The sequence below is a fragment of the Crocodylus siamensis genome, chromosome 2 (genome assembly GCF_052110815.1).
Source record: "Crocodylus siamensis isolate JL-2025a chromosome 2, ASM5211081v1, whole genome shotgun sequence".
NCBI lineage: Eukaryota > Metazoa > Chordata > Crocodylia > Crocodylidae > Crocodylus > Crocodylus siamensis.
Genome location: NC_143396.1, coordinates 86,769,625 through 86,784,871, shown reverse-complemented (window position 1 = coordinate 86,784,871; position 15,247 = coordinate 86,769,625). Strand labels below are relative to the sequence as shown.

Below are 15,247 nucleotides of genomic sequence, written 5' to 3'. Positions count from 1 at the left end.
AACACCCTAAAAAGAAACATCCCCTTGACACCCCACCAAATCTGTGTGCTGAAAAAGAGACCTGCAATCATAAAAACCCTAAGTAATAAACAACTATCTCTCGAAAGAAAGAAACAGCTGATGAAACAGTCCAGGGGATTTATTGGACCCTGTTAAGTTTTGTTATCCCTGTGATCACAGGACTTTTGACTAAGCAATGATGAAATATACAGAAAAAAATTTGCCCAGCCACCAGCTGAAGCAATTACGGGCTCCACCACTGCCTGAGGAAAATATCAGAATGGAGGTAACCTGGTTATTGGATTCTGAAATGAGGGACATCCTCCAAAGGCAGGGTTTAGCTGAATACGATAAAGCTAAACATTTCCTGTCATAGTTTAAAAATACTTGACATACATGAAACAGAGTGGCTTGGACAGAGGAAAATTAATGGTCTCTGCCAGGACAGAACCCCCTATAAACTGCAAAACCTCTAGAAACTCCAATGAATCCCGATCCCATTGTTCAGGAAGTATCACATAACATGCAAGCTCAGTATAGGAAAAATGATAACGGGTGGCTCAGCAAGCTGAGCCAGAACAAGCTTATTTCTTTTTGAGATGATCAAGGGTTTTGTATACAAATGAATGGTCATTAAGCATTCTAACATGCTCCATTTAATCTGACGAGTCCTTTGTCAACACACCTAAAGGTTGGGATATATCTTTATGGCCAACATGGATGTATCATCTTCTGTCATGGGCAATGCCATGGATCCCAGTCTTCTGGAACACCTGAAAGCATCTACCGCTGTCAAAGAAACATCGACGTCACCAGCTAGGAAGTGAAAATTATCTAAAAGCAAGTGGCTCACCCTGTAAAGTTTTATGCTTGAAAAAAGCTATTCTATATTGCTCAAAAATTTTGCAAGGTGTTTTTTAACATGGTATGGGGTCAAAAGAGATCATACATACAGATTTTAAAAAACCCCAACAATGAAGATGCTTTATATTTTGACAACATGTTCATTGAAGTCATTGCAAGAGACATGTCTGGGCATAGTGAAACATGTTTTGAGCAGGTCCAGCTATGTGGAAAGTTTCTTGTCTACCTTTACAAACTGCACTACCATCCAGTTATTTTGTACTAAATCACCAGAAAACAATGTTAAAATCTGTTCAACTGATAGCCCCTTGTTATGGTGACACAGGAAAAATGCACGGTAGTATCTGCAAGCAACTGAGGGTGGGGATCTTGTAACCATTTCATCTGATACAGAAAGAACATAAAAAAGTACAATACTTTTGGGAAAGAGAGTACTGTTTGGAGGGTGGCCATACAAGTAAAGAAAACTCCTTTTGATTCTGATCCATCAGATAAACTGCCAGTCAGTGTTCACTAAGCTGATCATGTGACTGCATGTTGACCACTAAGCACAGGGATCTTTGAGACCCCCAAGCCTTGTGGAGCCAGTCACTGGGGAGCACATCAAAGAAAGTCTCTTTTGCATAAGGGTCTTTGGATAAAACCCAGGAGAGCTGTTTAGTGTCCAGCTTCTCATGGGGTGAAACAGGAATTTTCTTCTCTTGTTTATCACTATAACATTGTCAAAGACCCCATACACAGTCATGTTGACAGAAGTGGGTAAAGCCCCAGCAAAATGCATTTCTGCTCTCAGGTTTCCGATTTTAATTGGTGAATAATGGTCAGCATATTCCTGGTCAGGAGATGAATCAAAGAAAACAAGGCATACCTACCCCCAGGTAAACTCCTTATACTTGATTAATAGTGGACAGTCTTTCATGTGTTTACCAGCCGTCTGCATCAGGTGCATGTATTCTCTCACTCAGTTACCTTTCTCAGTATCTGGTTGTAGTGGTTTAGCTAGAGTTTGTTCTCCATCGGTGTGTAGTAGGTGAAGGCCCGCCAGGCCGGCCGCCCCGCTGACAACCCCATTGGATCAGACCTCCGGGGACTGTCCGACGGAAGGATCTGCCCCAGCGGTGCCACCAAGCAGGTCGACTCCCAGAGCTCCCTGACCGGACACCCCTCCTCCTGGACCCCCAGGGCCGCCTGACCCGCCGAGGACCCCGGAGCCGCCCGGGGGGGCCGAGCCGCTGGAGCCCTCCAGCTCCTGGGTGTCTTGGAATCCCCGGGTGTGGAGCCCTCCCCACAGCAGAGGATGCCCACCCCATGGCAGGCCCTCTGGCTGGAGGAGCTCTCTTGGGCCACCACCTTCAAGGCCTTCGAGGCCTCGGTGACTCGGCTCATGGAGGAGCTCTTGGCAGCCGCCCGCCCAGGCCACCCCGGAGAGGCGCCAACGGCAGACCGATGACGCAACGAGACAACAGACCGCAGCCGCAGCGGCGACCCAGGCACCAGCGCTACGACTCGGTGTCGGCCTCCTGGATCCAGAAGTTATACAGAGCCAACTGCCCCAAGGCGGTGAGAGAGATCCTGGAGGGGCCCTTGGCCTTCTGCCAGGTCCCCCAGGAGACTCTGTTCCGCTATTTTAGCAGGGTCTTCAACCCCCCCGGCAGAGGTGGCCACCCCACGCCCCGCGACCGTCAAAGCGCTGACCCCCGTCCCCCTGGCGGAGGGGTTTGAGGAGGCCTTCACGCTGCAGGAAGTGGAAGCTCGCCTGAAGAGGACCAGAGACACCGCCCCCAACAAGGATGGCATAAGGTACGGTCTCCTCAAAAAACATGACCCGGGCTGCCTCATTCTTTCTGTTCTCTTTAACAGGTGCAGAGAGTACCGCCAGACACCCACCACCTGGAAGAGGGCCATGACGGTTCTCATCCACAAGAAGGGGGACCCGACTGACCCGGGCAACTGGAGACCCATCGCCCTGTGCTCCACGGTGGCCAAACTGTATGCCAGCTGCCTGGCGGCCCGCATCACTGACTGGGCAGTGACCGGCGGGGCCGTCAGCCGCAGCCAGAAGGGCTTCATGTCAACAGAGGGCTGCTACGAACACAATTTCACCCTCCAGATGGCCCTGGACAATGCCCGGAGGACCAGGAAGCAGTGCGCGGTGGCGTGGCTGGACATCTCCAACGCCTTCAGCTCCGTGCCCCACCGCCACATCTTCGACACCCTCTGCGAGCTGGGCCTACCGGATGGCATCATCGACTTGGTGCGAGAGCTCTACCTCGGATGCACCACGACTGCCCGCACCACCGACGGAGAGACTGCGGAGATCCCCATCCGGTCGGGGGTGAGGCAGGGCTGCCCCCTCAGCCCCATCATCTTCAACCTGGCCATGGAACCGCTCCTTCGAGCCGTGGCGGGCGGCCCGGGTGGGCTCGACCTGTACGGCCAGAAGCTGAGCGTCCTGGCCTATGCCGACGACCTGGTCCTCCTGGCCCCCGACGCCGCCCAGCTGCAGCAGATGCTGGACGTGACGTCCGAGGCGGCCAGATGGATGGGCCTGCGCTTTAACGTCGCCAAGTGCACCTCCCTGCATGTCGACGGCAGGTAGAAGAGCTGCGTCCTGGACTCCACCCTCACGGTCCAGGGCCAGGCGATGAGGCACCTGCGCGACGGCGAGGCCTACTGCCACCTGGGGATGCCCACCGGCTGCCGGGCCAGGCAGATGCCGGAGGAGACCATCGCCGGGATTGTGCAGGACACCCACAAGCTGGACTCATCCCTGCTGGCCCCCGGCAGAAGATCGACACGGTGAACACCTTCCTCATCCCCCGCATCGCGTTCGTCCTGAGGGGCTCGGCGGTCCCTAAGACCCCCCTCAAGAAGGCAGACACCGAGATCCGGCAGCTGCTCAAGAAGTGGCTGCACCTGCAGGCCAGCAACGAGATCCTACACATCCCCTACCGGCACGGAGGCGCCAACGTGCCCTGCATGCGTCATCGCAGTGGTCACCCACACCTTTCGCCTCCTCACCTGCCCGGATGCCACAGTAAGTACCATTGCTGCCAGCACCCTGGAGGAGACTGCCCGCAAGAGGATCGGGTGGCAGCCTGCCAGACAAGACCTGGCCACCTTCCTCAGCGGCTCGCTGAAGAGCGAGTTCAGCCGGGATGGCGGGGACTTTGCCTCGCTGTGGAGTGGAGCCCGCAACGCCATGCACCGCCTCAGGAGCCACATTGGCTGTGCCTGGACCTGGACTGAGGAGCGCCGGGAGCTGGGAGTCTGCCTGCACCCAGCCCTGCACGCTGACCGCATCACTGTGACGCCCCGCACGAGGACCTTCCTGGAGAGGTTCCTGAAGGACGCAGTCCGCAACAAGTACGCCGGCAACCTGAAGGCCAAACTCAACCAGGGCAAGGTCTTCAACGTCACCTCGAAGTGGGACGCTAGCAACCACTTCATGCCCAGTGGGAGCTTCACGTGCTTCACGGACTGGCGCTTCCTCCACCGCGCCCGCCTCAACTGCCTGCCTCTGAACGGGGCCGTGCGCTTCTGCCACTGGGACAAAAGGTGCTGACGGTGCGGCTACGCGGCAGAGACCCTCCCCCATGTGCTGTGCGGCTGCAAGCCGCACGCCAGAGCCTGGCAGCTGCACCACAACGCTGTCCAGGACCGCCTGGTGTGAGCCATCCCGGCCGGGGCGGGGGAGATCTCCGTGAACCGCACTGTCCCAGGCTGTGAGAGCCAGCTGCGCCCCGACATCGTCGTCACGGACCACGAGGCCAAGAAGATCGTGATGGTGGATGTCACCATCCCCTTCGAGAACTGGCGCCAAGTCTTCACCGACGTCTGGGCTCACAAGCGGGAGAAGTATGCCCCGCTGGCGGACACCCTGAGGGGCCGCGGCTACGACGTGACGGTGGACGTGCTCATCGTGGGGATGCTCGGAGCCTGGGACCCCAGAAATGAGAGCGTCCTCCGCGCCTGCCGCGTTTCCTGCCGCTACGCCAAGCTGATGTGCTGCCTCATGGTGTCTGACACCATCCGCTGGTCCTGCGACATCTACGTGGAGCACATCACGGGCTACCACCAGTACATCAACCCCTCCAGACCAGCCGCCGCCAGACCGGACCCGGAGGACACCGCCGCCTGAACCGCCCCCCCGCCCCTTTGCTTCACATTCAGAGGACTTCGCTGCCATGGACGACCCAGCCCCACCCGAAGAGGACCCCCGCGATCGGACTTTATGGACTGAGACGCTCTTTCCGAGCCACTTCCTCCAACATTGCAGACCACTTTAACGGGTATGCGTGTATCTATCTGCTTTCCCTCTCAGCGTCACGACCCCCGCTCCCCTTCCCCCTTCCACATCCCCCCACCCCCTGGCTTAGTCGGCTAACATTGTATGGTATGTAACCTAGTTGTGTTCCCCTCCTCTCCCCCATCCCTCAATTGTTAGTCCCTCGCTCGGGCGCTTTGTATTTCCATCTCAGCTTTGTCATCTTTTTCCTGGATTCCCCATCCAAAACATCTACTAATAAAAGGCCTCTGCGAGTCGGCAGTGATCCAATCTGGCTTTGGATCTGGCCGCTTTGGATGGCAGTGATTCAATCCAGAGATCCAGACCAGGTTTCTGCCTTGATCCAGCCAAAGTGGCTCCGAAGCTGCCTCAGAGATCCTTCCATAGGGTATAATGGGGAATCAATGAAATATCTATAACTTTGCTGTTTTTTGTCTGATTTGGATGAAACGTGCAGGGATGGTAGCCTCTGCTGAGAGCACAAAACCTGCCGAGTTTCAAGAAGAGTGGTGCAGGGGTTTGGGGGGAACTGTACCCCAAATTATTGAAAGCCAAACTCATGTCATGGCTGTGTGTCACACCACGGGGGGTGGTGGGGGCTGGCTGAGGCCACAAAGCCTGCCAAGTTTCAAGTAGATTGGTGCAGGAGCTTTGGGGGAACTGTACCCCAAATTCTTGGAAGCAAAACTCCTGTCATGTCTATGTGTTACAACATAGGGGGGTCAAAACTGCCGGGATGGTAGCTCTTACTGAGGCTACAAAGCCTGCCAAGTTTCAAGAAGATCAGTGCAGGGGTTTGGGGGGAACTGCACCTTAAGCTGTGGACAAGCAAAACTTATGCCATGGGTAACTCTATGTGTGTTAAGGTACAGCAGGGTGACAGCTGCAGGGATGGTGGCCCCTGCTGAGGCCATGACATCTGCCAGCTGTTGAGGAGATGGGTGCCAGGGGGGTTCTGGGGCCCTGCAGCCATAGCTGCTGACAGGCAAAACTCCTGCCATGGGTGTTTGTGGGACTGACTGTCTTGGGGCATGGGAGACGCTACTTTGGTTGCCCCTAACTTATAGGCTGTCACCAAGTGCCCCCTGAGGCAGATGCTCCCCTTTGAAGCAGGCAAACATCAGTTTCCCCTTTTGCAAACAGCTCTCTGAGGGCTGGCAGAGTTCCAGCCTGCAAGAGCTACTTGCAAAAGGGTGGGAAACCCTAATCCCTGTCTGGAGGGGGCAGGAGTGGAGCCTGAGAACCTGAGTCAACCAGGGCTGGCTCAGGCTTACTTTCCCTCTTGGGTACTTTCAGTAAGTAGGGCTTTCTAGGAGTCGGGGGCAGCTGCGTGCCCCCTCTGGAATGTCTGGGGTGGGGGTCCTGTGGGTGAGGGTTATGCTGTCAGGGGTCCAGGGCCTGCAAGGAGAACTGGCAGGGCAGGCAAGGGGGAAGGCAGGGGTGCATGGGTTACAATCACCCTGTCCTGCCCCAGGGGCTAAGACCAGGGTGGGTACAGGCTGTCTTGTCCTGTTGGGGCTGAAGGCACTGCCCAGCTGGGGCAGCAGTGGCAGAAGCTCAGTGCAGAAGGAAGGGAGGGATTGTGCTCTGTGCCCCTGTCCGCCAGGCCAGGTGTCCTTGGGGCAGGGTTGGGGGCTGGGGGCATTGCCCAGCTGGGGTAGTGCTCAGGATTGGGGTTGGGGCACTGGGTGTGATCCACTGTGCCAGTGGCTGCTGTCCTGCTGCTTATCACACCACCACACCACATCCTACCAGCCAGCATCTGCAGCAGCTGCTGGCAGTTTTGCTGGGGCTGGCATTGTAGGCAGTGGCTGGGGGTGCACTGCACTGCACAGTGGGGAGGTAAGGGACGAGAGGAGTAGCATGGCTAGACCACGTGCTGCCCTGCCCAGCCCAAGGCCTTGCCAGCTTTGCCAACCCCAGTGGGGCTCCTAGTCCTGTGAACCACACAGGAGGGTTGTGATGGGCCCAGGGGGCAGGGGCAGAGGTGGAAGCAGGATGTGTGTTTATGTGTGTGATGGGCCAGGGGTAGCAGTAGTTGGGGCATGTGTGTCTAAGAGAGAGAGATGATGGGGAGCTGGGGGAAGGTGGCTCTGGGTAGAAGCAGCCTCCAGAGCTGGGGCTGGAGCCCCCTGGCCTGCTAAAGCAGTATATGCAGGTGAAGGCTAGCCTGGAAGGAAAGAAGCTTGCCCAGCCAAAAGAAGGCCCAGCCCAGTTCCTGAGCCCCAGTCAAAAGTTTCCTAGGAAGGGGATGGGGATTGCTGGGGCCTAGGCACAGGCCCAGGGAGCAGAATAGCAGGGGCTGGGACTGCTCAGAGCTGCACAGCAGCAGGCAGGACAACCCCAGCTGGATCCGTGGCCTAGTACAGAGGGGGCAGCTGCTGCCAGGAAGGAGTGAGTCGGGGGGCAGGCAAGTCCGGAGGGGGCTGTGGGTTGGGAGTAGGGACAACAGCATTGGCAGGGACAGGGCACTTGCATATAGGTGCTGCTCGGTGCCACAAAGCAGCTGTGGGAACAGCCACAGGCACAGCTGGACCCATGTTCTGGTGAGTGAAGGGTGCAGGGGGAGCTCTGCTTTTCTATGATAAACTCTACCCCCAAAATCAAACACCAAAATATATAGGTATTTAGAATATATTTTATTATAATAATTGAAGCACTGGTAGGCTTCTAAATTACTTAAAATTATAAATAAATAAAAATGTTCTTCTGATACCTATATATATAGTGGCCTTTCAATTTAATCACAGGAAAATGCAGATTTGAGGGGTTTAAATCAGAGAATTTTGTTTTTTTTATCAGAGAAATTTGGATTTTTCAGCAAAGAAAACCAGGATCCCTGAACATAACTAATTCAGGTCAGGTCAGCTGGTTGGTAGTAACATGGTTCATATGATCCAGCAACTCTGCAATGGATAAAGAATTCCCCTGATGCAGGAGGTAACCCCATTTCTTACCCCTGAAAATGATATTTGAAAAGGGTTTTTTCATTGATGCTGTTCTGGGTGTGTGTATATTGTATTTCTGCTAATTCTACCTCCCAGTTCCCCAGAGGTTTAACCAGCTGTATTGTAAAGTTTGAGCTGGTGTTCTGTGGGAGAAGCTTGCTGCAGGCACTGCCAGGCAAAGTGATGCAGAAGCCCCTGTCATTTATCTTTTCCTTCCAGCAGAGGAAATAATTTTCTTTTACATCTAAACCTTACAGATTTGGGAGGCTTCCACCCAGCTTTTAAATTTAGCTGGCCACCCCAACTGCTTCTTTGTTTCCTTTCCTTTTGCAGCTAGAACTTTTTCAATCCTGTAAACTCTCTTCACTTTTTTATAATTCTTCAGGGTAGAAAGAACTCACAATAGTTTCATCTTTGTACTCTTTTCAATGATATACCTGTCCAATGACTTCATCCATTATGAAAATTTTGTTTGTGAATGTTTGTTCATAACCTTTCTCAAATCCCCTGGTTCTGGACACTCTTTTCTGAAAAGAGACTCTGTTTCTTTTGTTTTAAAATAGACTCCATACACTGTTTTGCACACCTGTGAAGAGCTTGAGAAGTTCACATCAACAGGTCTGACACGTGTCGTTTTGTGAAAGCTGGGGTTGTCTCTCTTTATAAATGCTGGCCATGCATCAATGTAGTGAAAGATGTTGTGGACTGTAAATACCGTCACATCTTTGAAAACTGCTGTTTAGATTTTGTTATTTATAACAAAATGGTAGGTATTATACTATTTTAACAATTTTCTTTAAAGGCTTATTTTAAGATTCTTTCCACAGGTCAGTCTGTACATTTTGAGGTACATGACCTCCATGAAAATGGTTTTAAAGGCCTAGGATATTTCAGTTGCCGCCTTGTCTTTTAGGCCCGTGACTCAGGTATGTTTTTGTAATATGTCTATCATCATTAAGAGGTACTTAAATACACTGTGGTGTTTGGAGAGTTGTTACAAATCCACCAGATCTACCTTCAATTCCAAGAGTTCCCTGCTAAGCTAAGTCATGGTCGCAGGCCCTGTTTTTGGAGCCCAGAAATCTTCCAGCCACCTGAATTACATTCATAGCATTTCTGAGAGTCCCCATCACTGTGCCAGGAGCTACCAGTCTAGGTCCCATCCCTATACTGGGTTTAGCACTGCTCTCAGGGAGGTCCAATGCATCTGCAACCCATACCAATTGGCCAAGGATGGCGGAACAAGTTGTTTGAGAGGTCACAGCCCCCCCCATCACCATTAACTTATATCATAGCTAATTTCTACCCCTACCATGCCCACCAAACCACCTAAGGTTCTCAGATCCATGGTTCAAGACTCTCACTAGGGTCTCTGCTTCTTTACAGACATCTTGTTTTCACTCAGGGTCCAGCAAAAGGTACTCATCTTCTCCTGAAACCTCAGTGGCTGCTCTAGGAATCTGGGGATCAGATTTACCAGCGTGCTGCAAGCTTGCGCAGGTACTCCTGCCCAGGTTCAGGTAACTGTTGGGCTTGGGGACTACTCTCCTTAATTCCCCTCTCCTCTGAAATGTTGCTATGACAGCATTTTCTTGGCAGGGGTCTGGCAAGCCTGGGTGGTAAAAGGGGAATGAAAGGTCTCACTGGTGTAGTGTAAAAACCTGCATTTGCTTTTGTGTCTGCCTTAGCATGGTCTAGGAAAACGCATGATCTGTTTTTGAGTTTCCCAACATAATTTGGGAGATAGTAGGTCTGGGGCTTCCAGTCCAGATACCACCCTTGTACTTGCTCCAGTTGGTTCAGTGCTGCTCTCAGGGAGGTCCAATACCCCTGCAACCCAAGCTGATTGGCCGAGAGTGGTGGGGCAAATTGTTAGCGAGGTCACAGCCCTCTGCTACCTGATAAGTCATGCCTATGTCTTGTGGTCTTGGAGGTCAGGACTTTTGTGGTCCTAGAGGTGGGCCATGTGCCATGAGGGAAGGCCCTGTAGAATGGTGGCATTTCCCAGTCAAGTGATGGACTTTCTGAGGTCATGGACCATGCGATGAAGCTGTGGCCTCTGGGACCAATGTAGTGGCGAACGTGGCAGTGAGGGGGTGGGTTTTGTGTCATATGGGTGGAACTTTTGGGATCACAGACAATGTGATGGTGCAGGGGCTTCTGGGACCAAGATGATCATCAACATGGTTGCCAAGATGGTGGTGAGGGGGAATGGTTTTGGGATTATGTAGATGGAGCTATTGGGGTCAGAGACCATGTAACACAGTGGGACTTTGGTTCCAGTAAAGTGATCAAGATGGAGAGCCTCTTGACAAGGGGCAAGTGGAGGAACTTCTGGTGGTAAAGCCAGGGGTTAGGGGTGGGACTTCTTCCAGGATGGTGGCCACAGGGGTGAGGCATCTGGCAGGGCATGGAACTTAAAGTTTGACAAGAGGTGTACCCCTTATACTGCCAAAGTTAAAGAGCTATAGTTAAGATAAAGGAACTGTTGGCATAAGACCAAGTGGGTATAAAATGCTATAAATCAATTTAGTCTGGGATTCAGAAGCACATTCCAAACGGTTCAAGTTATGAAATTCTGGAACAACCTTTTAATCAGTGATGCCTGTGCAGAATAGGGTACTAGACTTGATGACTCAGGAGGCTCATTGCAGTCCTATGTTCATGCTGGAACTCAGAAAAACACATGAACTCTTCTACCTGTAAATTACATGAAAAATCTGTGATAATTTACATAGCAGAAAATGTATTCCATAAAGTCAAACCCACTAACATATTTCCTCAGACTTTATGCCAAACACCCAATCCTTACAGAACATTTGAAAAGCAGAACACAGAAACGTTTGGAAAGCACTACATTCTCTCTTTCTTTAGAAGAAAAATCCTCCTTCCTCACATTTTAAGAAAGTTTTAAACCCCCCAAAACTAGCAGTCTGTCAGATCATTCCCCTTTTTGTGCTTTTTTTTTTTGACAACTTGAAGCTGATTATTTCATTCTGCTCCCATTCTTCCCTCTTTCCCTGCTTCCTTTTTCTCTGTTATTTTCACACAAGTTTCTTTTCTCAGGTACTGGCTAGGTCTCTGATACTGCATGCATATATGCAGTATTTCATTGGAGTCACCTGCTAATGCAGTTTTTCCATCGTTTTCTCACTTTCCAGTTGTTTTAGCAGGAATTGACTTGGTTTCTAATGCTAAAGGGCATGAGGAAGAATTGTAAACCAAAGAATAATTAGATTACTTGGTGCAGACCATAGCCAGAATTTATAGATCCCAGGTGAAACATGAAGATCCACTCTACATGATGGATTTTGCCATTTAAAAGGAATATTTTATAAAAAGCCATTTGAACTATACTCTGAGCAACTGTACAATAAACAAACTATTTATTTAAAGCAATACTTGCTGTTAAAGAGGTTATCATACAAGCAGTCCCTAATAAAGGTAACAGAGATGGAGAAAGGAATTAGGTAGAGGATAGAGATTGTCAAGCGGTCAGAATGATGCTTTACCTTTTTTTCTCCTTCCAGGCACATTTTAACTGCAGAAAGAAACACTACGTCCTAAATATCTGTTTCCTTTTTAACATTTTCCATACAAGATCAAATATAGTAAAAGTATAACTATATGTGTATGTGTGTGTGAATAGGGAAATATATATGCATTCTCTCTTTCTCTCTCTCTCTGTCTGTGTTCAGTAAAGAAATGCACACTCAGTTTGAGACTCCACACATCCCTCTTGCCCTCTGAGTAGTTTTAAGTATAACGTGAAGTTAGACTGTAGAGGATACTGACACAAAGCCAAGCGACCCTGCTTCCTTTTGACATACAGAAAATTTCTGATACCAATAATGCAACAATTTGGAGGGAAGCTCCCCAAGTGATTTTCTCCTTTTCTTTAAAATAAGATACAAAACTCCATTTAATAGTATATAATGAGACTAGTTTATTTAGTCCCTTGTTTCTTTTTCACATTTTTCTCCAGGCAACTACATCAAATTAGGATGTTATTTTTTTTACTTTCCAGTGTCTTGGTCACAAAAGCTTGCTGAAAATAGTGTTTGTCTTTATCACATATGTGTTAAAATTATCCATATTATCCTACTCACTGGTTCTTTTAAAATGATCAGGTTTTCTTTTAATGCAGGAAACTTGTCTAAATGTCCATATTCCCTCCCCACCATTATACTGATGTCAAAGTGTGATGATTTGTAACTTTAAAGCTTACTTTATTGTTTCTAGTTAAGTCCCCTCTTCACTTTTTTCAGTCATCTTATTTCATAATGGCTAGTTTCACCTATATAAAATAGGATCAGAGGAAACATAGAAAACTTGGGCTGGAAGGGACCTCATAAAGTCATCTAGTCCAGCCCCCTGCTCAAGGCAGGATTGTTCCTGACTAAACAATTCCTTCCAAGTGTCTATCTAACCTGTTCTTGAAAATTTCTAGGGGTGGAGATTTCACAACCTCTCTAGGTAGCTTTTCCCAATTCTTGGTCATCCTCATAGTCAGGAAGTTCTTCCTAATCTCCAACCTAAATTTCCTCTGCTGCAGTTTGAGGCCAAAGCCTGTGTTTCAGGAGGCCAAACAATATAACTATCCATAAAATGCCGTACAAGTAGTTCAGGGGTGTAGGCTTTTTTCCAACTATTTAAGTTGGTCTAATAAAAGATAACAGATTCACCCAAAGAAACTTGTCTGAACAAGTAGTTCTGCTCACAGTTTCTTGTCCATCTGGAAAAATACCCCTGGGGGCACCCAAGGGAATGCAAGGAAGCGACTCTGTTAATATGAAACTTGAGGGCCAAGACTGGTCTCTGTAAAAGGCCATTTTTAGTGCACAGTGGGCATGTTTACATCTGCCTCTGTGTTATTACTGTACCGTCATTGAGTACTTCCTCTTGGAAGTACTCAGTGACGGTGGAGTAACAGCCCATACTGCGCTGTGCATGCCATGCACGGTTATTTTTAGCTGCTGTGTTGCTGTAATGACGCACTGCACTGAGGGAGAGTGACACGACAGCGACATAGCTGTGGCATCACGGGTTTTGCCCGTGGATGCTATGTTGCCAAAGCGTGTTGCTGCGGCGATGTAGTGCCACATGTAGCTACACCCACTCAGAACTTGTGTTGGCCCAAAGGCTCTATCCTGCCCTGTCCATTCTTCTGTACACAGTTGTGGCCCAGAAGGCCCCATTCAGGATCCTGGTGTGCCCTGTACAAATGCCCAAAGGCACAGCAACTGCCTGGAGGGATTACAGTCTAATATTTACTGAGCTATTTACAAAATGTTTGAGCAAGCCGAGCATTTCACAGTATCATTGATGCATGTTACGGAAGGTTGTTAAGGTATCTTTAATTCTGTACAAGTATGTTGTACAAGATAATGATCAAAGGCAGCTGGATTATTTCCCCCAGCTTAATTAACTTCAGATGATGTTCACACTGGTGTGTCAAACACGTGCAAAGGCTTTTGTGCACTACATAAGCCCTATGCTGAAAGCCACAAGGACAGCATTTCTGGGTTTGACTACCTACGACAGAGGGGGTTATGTCTCACTCGCTGGTTCTTAATTAGACTACTATGATGTGCTGGAAAAGGAGATCCAGGTACCCATGGGTGACTGGTGCCTCCCGAGTCTTGGGGGGGTGTACCAGATCACCTACAGGGTGTCCCCCAGAGGCTGATCGCTGAGCCCAGAGCCACCAGCAGTGAAACTGGAAGTGCACTTCTGCTGGCACTTCCGGTTTCGCGGCTGGCACTTCCAGGGGGTGCATGGCCAATCTCAGGGAGTACATGTGTGCCCACATGTACCCCCCACTCATCGCCAATGCAGGTACCCTTGTGCCTTATATAAGTGATGTTGAAATAACGATCTACTTCTATTTATACAAGGAGTGGCTTCATGGAAGAGGAGAATTAAATCATACAGTCACATGCTTGCGCAGGGCTTGATTTCACTGCTCAGCCCCTGTATATTTTACTTCTATAAACCTGACATCCTTGGGCTTTCTAGTGGGGTAATAAATATAACTCTTTAAGCTTTTACCTTGGTAGATTTTTACAGAAGATTGTCCCCAGAGTTTCTCCTAATATGGTACACAATTATGTTCAGTCAAAAGGCTCAGAACTTTGCAGCAGAAATTGGTAATCATAGCAAATGAGTAAAATTAACAATGATTTCAACAGATGGCTATCTGTTTATGGACAGAAACTATATCTGCCAACAGGGGGTTAGCAAATTTTCTGGAATCTGGAACTTGGTGATATGTGCAATACTAATTCAGCACCCAGGAATGAAGCCTGAAGCAATTTTGATTTGGTGACAGATTTGGTCCATTATTGTCTAGCTCTTTAGCTTGCTTCTTGGCTGAAATTTCTGCTTTCAGGATGTGGACTATAATGATAATTGTTTTAGGAATATGGCAGTAGTAATAGCGCAAGTGTATATTGGCTTCAACTTTTGGGAAGCTGTATTTATTTCTCCTTGTATGTGCTGGTTGTTTTTTCTAGCAAAACATGGAACAGTTTGTGTTGTGCTGGGCCATCCAGGGGACTCTCGTCATGGTGGACAGCTAGTCTCACATGTATAGCTCCATGAGGGGCATGGAGGAGGTGGTTTCAATTTCTGCTGATGTGGTGTCTTTAGTTCCTGACAAATGTTTTATGCTTGGCCTCTGGGAGGGCCATCCACCTTTGCACATTCACCATTTGTTTCTAATATTTGTATAATAAAAGTTTAAGAAGTCAAAATCTTTCCAGCAGTTAGTGTTTCTCTCTCTCTCTTTCTTTCTCTCTCTCTCTCTCTGTTTTGCTGATGGATAAGTCTCCCCAAAGTGGTGGCTTGCAGCTATTGCAGACTAGGTGCTCACATAATCAGTTAAACTAGCATATAGAACAGGCAATGGTGGATTTTTAATCAAGGAATCTGCATAATTGTGCATATAGCTAGGCTATCTGTATAAACTATAGGCTGCATCCTTTTCCAAAGAAATAGCAATTACGTGGATATTATAGATAAAATCCAGAAACTGAAATCTTTAAAATATCTCAGACTAATCTCTTTGAAGTAGGAACAGCCTCTATAGTACATAGTGGGTGCATATACATGAGATGCTTAACTGTACAGTAGCACAGTTTATTTC

The 15,247-nt window shown here is 49.1% G+C and overlaps 1 pseudogene; it reads left to right on the top strand.

Annotated features, from left to right (window-relative positions):
• The first annotated feature begins 3,508 nt into the window (after window positions 1-3,508).
• Window positions 3,509-5,005, top strand: LOC149870465 (uncharacterized protein T26G10.4-like; annotated as a pseudogene).
• Window positions 5,006-15,247: the final 10,242 nt, after the last annotated feature.